Here is a 6,097-nt window from a genome sequence, read left to right as displayed (position 1 = left end):
GTTTGTCAATTCTCATGCATTATGGCTTAAACAGTCGGGCAGATATGTAATTATGGTGTTTGTTTGTCAATTCTCATGCATTATGGCTTAAACACTCGGACACTTATTTGTACCCTCCTGCATGAAGGCAGATATGTAATTATGGTGTTTATTTGCCATTTCTCATGCATTAGGGTTTAAACACTTGAACACTTATTCCGACCCTCTTGCATGAGGGCGGATATGTAATTATGGTGTTTACTTGCCTTTTCTCATGCATTAGGGTTTAAACACTCGGACACTTATTTGGACCCTCTTGCATGATGGCAGATATGTAATTATTTTATTTAGTAGCCATTTCTCACGCCTTAGGGGTTAAACACTCGGAAACTTATTCGGACCCTCTTGCATGATGGCAGATATGTAATTATGGGGTTTATTTGCCATTTCTCACGCATTAGGGTTTAAACACTCGGACACTTATTCGGACCCTCTTGCATGATGGCAGATATGAAATTATGGTGTTTACTTGCCATTTCTCGTGCATTAGGGCTTAAACACTCGGACACTTATTCGGACCCTCTTGCATGCTGCCAGATATGAAATTATGGTGTTTACTTGCCATTTCTCATGCATTATGGTATAAACATTCGGACACTTATTCGGACCCTCTTGCATGATGGCAGATATGTAATTATTGTGTTTATTTGCCATTTCTCATGCATTAGGGTTTAAATACTCGGACACTTATTCGGGCTCTCTTGCATGATGGCAGATAAGTAATTATGGTGTTTACTTGCCATTTCTCACGCATTATGGTTTAAACACGCGGACACTTATTCCGACCCTCTTGCATGAGGGCAGATATGTAATTATGGTGTCTATTTGCCATTACTCATGCATTAGGGTTTAAACACCCGGACACTTATTCGGACTCTCTTGGACGAGGGCAGATATGTAATTGTGGTGTTTATTTGCCATTTCTATTGCATTAGGGATTAAATACTCGGACACTTATTCGGACCCTCTTGCATGATGGCAGATATGTAATTATGGTGTTTACTTGTCATTTCTCATGCATTAGGGCTTAAACACTCGGACACTTATTAGGACCTTCTTGCATGATGGCAGATATGTAATTGTGGTGTCTACTTGTCATTTCTCACGCATTAGGGTTTAAACACTCGGACACTTATTCGGACCCTCTTGCATGATGGCAGATATGTAATTATGGTGTTTGCTTGCCATTTCTCATGCATTATGGCTCAAACACTCGGACACTTATTCGGACTCTCCTGCATGATGGCAGATATGTAATTATGAAGTTTACTTGTCATTTCTCATGCATTAGGGCTTAAACAGTCGGACACTTATTCGGACCCTCTTACATGATGGCAGATATGTAATTGTGGTGTCTATTTGCCATTTCTCATGCATTAGGGTTTAAACACTCGGACACTTATTCGGACCCTCTTGCGTGATGGCAGATATGTAATTATGGTGTTTGCTTGCCATTTCTCATGCATTATGGCTTAAACACTCGGACACTTATTCGGACCCTCCTGCATGATGGCTGATATGTTATTATGGTGTTTATTTTCCATTTCTCATGCATTAGGGTTTAAACACTCGAACACTTATTCCGACCATCTTGCATGATGGCGGATATGTAATTATGGTGTTTACTTACCTTTTCTCATGCATTAGGGTTTAAACACTCGGACACTTATTTGGACCCTCTTGCATGATGGCAGATATGTAATTGTGGTGTCTATTTGCCATTTCTCATGCATTAGGGTTTAAACACTCGGACACTTATTCGGACCCTCTTGCGTGATGGCAGATATGTAATTATGGTGTTTGCTTGCCATTTCTCATGCATTATGGCTTAAACACTCGGACACTTATTCGGACCCTCCTGCATGATGGCTGATATGTTATTATGGTGTTTATTTTCCATTTCTCATGCATTAGGGTTTAAACACTCGAACACTTATTCCGACCCTCTTGCATGATGGCGGATATGTAATTATGGTGTTTACTTACCTTTTCTCATGCATTAGGGTTTAAACACTCGGACACTTATTTGGACCCTCTTGCATGATGGCAGATATGTAATTGTGGTGTCTATTTGCCATTTCTCATGCATTAGGGCTTAAACACTCGGACATTTATTCGAACCCTCTTGCATGATGCCAGATAGGAAATTATGGTGTTTACTTGCCATTTCTCATGAATTAGGGTTTAAACACTCGGACACTTCTTCGGACCCTCTTACATGATGGCAGATATGTAATTGTGGTGTCTGTTTGCCATTTCTCATGCATTAGGGTTTAAACACTCGGACACTTGTTCGGACCCTCTTGCGTGATGGCAGATATGTAATTATGGTGTTTGCTTGCATTTCTCATGCATTATGGCTTAAACACTCGGGCACTTATTCGGACCCTCCTGCATGATGGCTGATATGTTATTATGGTGTTTATTTTCCATTTCTCATGCATTAGGGTTTAAACACTCGAACACTTATTCCGACCCTCTTGCATGATGGCGGATATGTAATTATGGTGTTTACTTACCTTTTCTCATGCATTAGGGTTTAAACACTCGGACACTTATTTGGACCCTCTTGCATGATGGCAGATATGTAATTATTTTACTTACTACCCATTTCTCATGCATTACGGTTTAAACACTCGTACACTTATTCGGACCCTCTTGCATGATGGTAGATATGTAATTATGTTGTTTACTTGTCATTTCTCATGCATTAGGGCTTAAACACTCGGACACTTATTTGGACACATATTTGGACCCTCGTGCATGATGGCAGATATGTAATTATGTTGTTTGCTTGCCATTTCTCTTGCATTAGGGCTTAAACACTCGGACACTCATTCGGACCCTCTCGCATGATGGTAGATATGTAATTATGGTGTTTATTTTCCATTTCTCATGCATTAGGGTTTAAACACTCGGACACTATTTCTGACCCTCTTGCATGATGGCAGATATGTAATTATGTTGTTTACTAGCCGTTTCTCATGCATTTGGGTTTAAACACTCGGACACTTATTCAGACCCTCTTGCTTGATGGCAGATATGTAAGTATGATGTTTACTTGCCATTTCTCATGCGTTAGGGAATAAACACTCGGACACTTATTCGGACCCTCTTGCATGATGGCAGATATGTAATTATGGTATTTATTTGCCATTTCTCACGCATTAGGGTTTAAACACTCGGGCACTTATTCAGACCCTCTTGCATGACGGCATATATGTAATTACGGTGTTTACTTGCCATTTCTCATGCATTATGGTTTAAACACTCGGACACCTATTCCGACCCTCTAGCATGATGGAAGATATGTAATTATGGTGGTTACGTGCCATTTCCCATGCATTAGGGTTTAAACACTCGGACACTTATTTGGACCCTCTTGCATGATGGCAGATATGTAATTATGTTGTTTGCTTGCCATTTCTCAAGCATTAGGGTCTAAACACTCAGACACTTATTCCGACCCTCTTGCATGATGGCAGATATATAATTGTGTTGTTTACAAGCCATTTCTCATGCATTAGGGTTTAAACACTCGGACACTTATTCGGACCCTCTTGCATGATTGCAGATATGTAATTATGGTGTTTATTTTCCATTTCTCATGCATTAGGGTTTAAAGACTCGGACACTTATTCAGACCCTCTTGCTTGATGGCGGAGTTGTAATTATGATGTTTATTTGCCATTTCTCACGCATTAGGGCCTAAACACTTGGACACTTATTCGGACCCTCTTGCATTATAGCATATGTGTAATTATGGTGTTTACTTGCCATTTCTCATGCATTAAGGTTTAAACACTCGGACACTTATTCCGACCCTCTAGCACGATGGCAGATATGTAATTATGGTGTTTACTTGCCATTTCCCATACATTAGGGTTTAAACACTCGGACACTTATTTGGACCCTCTTGCATGATGGCAGATATGTAATTATGTTGTTTGCTCGCCATTTCTAATGCATTAGGGCTAAAACACTCAGACACTTATTCGAACCCTCTTGCATGATGGTAGATATGTAATTATGGTGTTTATTTGCCATTTCTCATGCGTTAGGGTTTAAACACTCGGACACTTATTCCGACCCTCTAGAATGAAGGCAGATATGTAATTATGGTGTTTACTTGCCATTTCCCATGCATTAGGGTTTAAACACTCGGACACTTATTCGGACCTTCTTGCATGATGGCAGATATGTAATTATGTTGTTTGCTTGCCATTTCTCATGCATTAGGGCTTAAACACTCGGACACTTATTCGGACCTTCTTGCATGATGGCAGATTTGTAATTATGTTGTTTGCTTGCCATTTCTCATGCATTAGGGCTTCAACACTCGGACACTTATTCGGACCCTCTTGCATGCTGGCAGATATGTAATTATGGTGTTTACTTGCCGTTTCTCATGCATTAGGGCTTAAACACTCGGACACTTATTCGGACCCTCTTGCGTGATGGCAGATATGTAATTACGGTTTTTACTTGCCATTTCTCATGCATTTGGGTATAAACAATCGGACACTTATTTGGACCCTCTTGTATGATGGCAGATATGTAATTATGTTGTTTGCTTGCCATTTCTCATGCATTAGGGCTTAAACACTCGTACACTTATTCGGACCCTCTTGCATGATGGCAGATCTGTAATTACGGTGTTTGTTTGCCATTTCACATGCATTAGTGTTTAAACACTCGGACACTTATTCCGACCCTCTAGCATGATGGCAGATATGTAATTATGGTGTTTACTTGCCATTTCTCATGCATTAGGGTTTAAACACTCGGACAATTATTCGGACCCTCGTGCATGATGGCAGATATGTAATTATGTTTTTTGCATGCCATTTCTCATGCATTAGGGCTTAAACACTCGGACAGTTATTCGGACTGTCTTCCATGATGGCAGATATGTGATTATGGTTTCTACTTGCCATTTCTCTTGCATTAGGGTTTAAACACTCGGACACTTATTGGAACCCTCTTGCATGATGGCAGATATGTAATTATGTTGTTCACTAGCCATTTCTCATGCATTAGGGTTTAAACAATCGGACACTTATTCGGACCCTCTTGCATAATGGCAGATATGTAATTATGGTGTTTACTTGCCATTTCTCATGCATTAGGGTTTAAACACTCGGACACTTATTCCGACCCTCTAGCATGATGGAAGATATGTAATTACGGTGGTTATTTCCATTTCCCATGCAATAGGGTTTAAACACTCGGACACTTATTTGGACCCTCTTGCATGATGGCAGATATGTAATTATGTTGTTTGTTTGCCATTTCTCATGCATTAGGGCTTAAACACTCGGACATTTATTCGAACCCTCTTGCATGATGGTAGATATGTAATTATAGTGTTTACTTGCCACTTCTCATGCATTTGGGTTTAAACACTCGGACACTTATTCCGACCTTCTAGCATGATGGCAGATATGTAATTATGGTGTTTACTTGCCATTTCCCATGCATTAGGGTTTAAACACTCGGACACCTATTTGGACACTCTTGCATGATGGCAGATATGTAATTATGTTGTTTGCTTGCGATTTCTCAAGCATTAGGGCATAAACACTCGGACACTTATTCGAACCCTCTTGCATGATGGTAGATATGTAATTATGTTGTTTATTTGCCATTTCTCATGCATTAGGGTTTAAACATTCAGACACTTTTTCGGACCCTCTTGCAAGATGGCAGATATGTAATTGTGGTGTTCATTTGCCATTTCTCATGCATTAGGGATTAGACACTCGGACAGTTATTCGGACCCTCTTGCATGATGGCAGATATGTAATATGGTGTTTACTTGCCATTTCTCATGCATTAGGGCTTAAACACTAGGACACTTATTCGGACCCACTTGCATGATGGCAGATATGTAATTATGGTGTTTATTTGCCATTTCTCAAGCATTAGGGTTTGAATACTCGGACACTTATTTGGACCCTCTTGCATTATGGCAGATATGTATGTATGTTGTTTACTTGCCATTTCTCATGCATTAGAGCTTAAACACTCGGACACTCATTCGGACCCTCCTGCATGA

Source organism: Camellia sinensis, unplaced genomic scaffold (genome assembly GCF_055761805.1).
Source record: "Camellia sinensis isolate YWXY unplaced genomic scaffold, ASM5576180v1 Unanchor6, whole genome shotgun sequence".
NCBI classification, from domain to species: Eukaryota; Viridiplantae; Streptophyta; class Magnoliopsida; order Ericales; family Theaceae; genus Camellia; species Camellia sinensis.
This window is presented reverse-complemented; position numbering follows the sequence as displayed.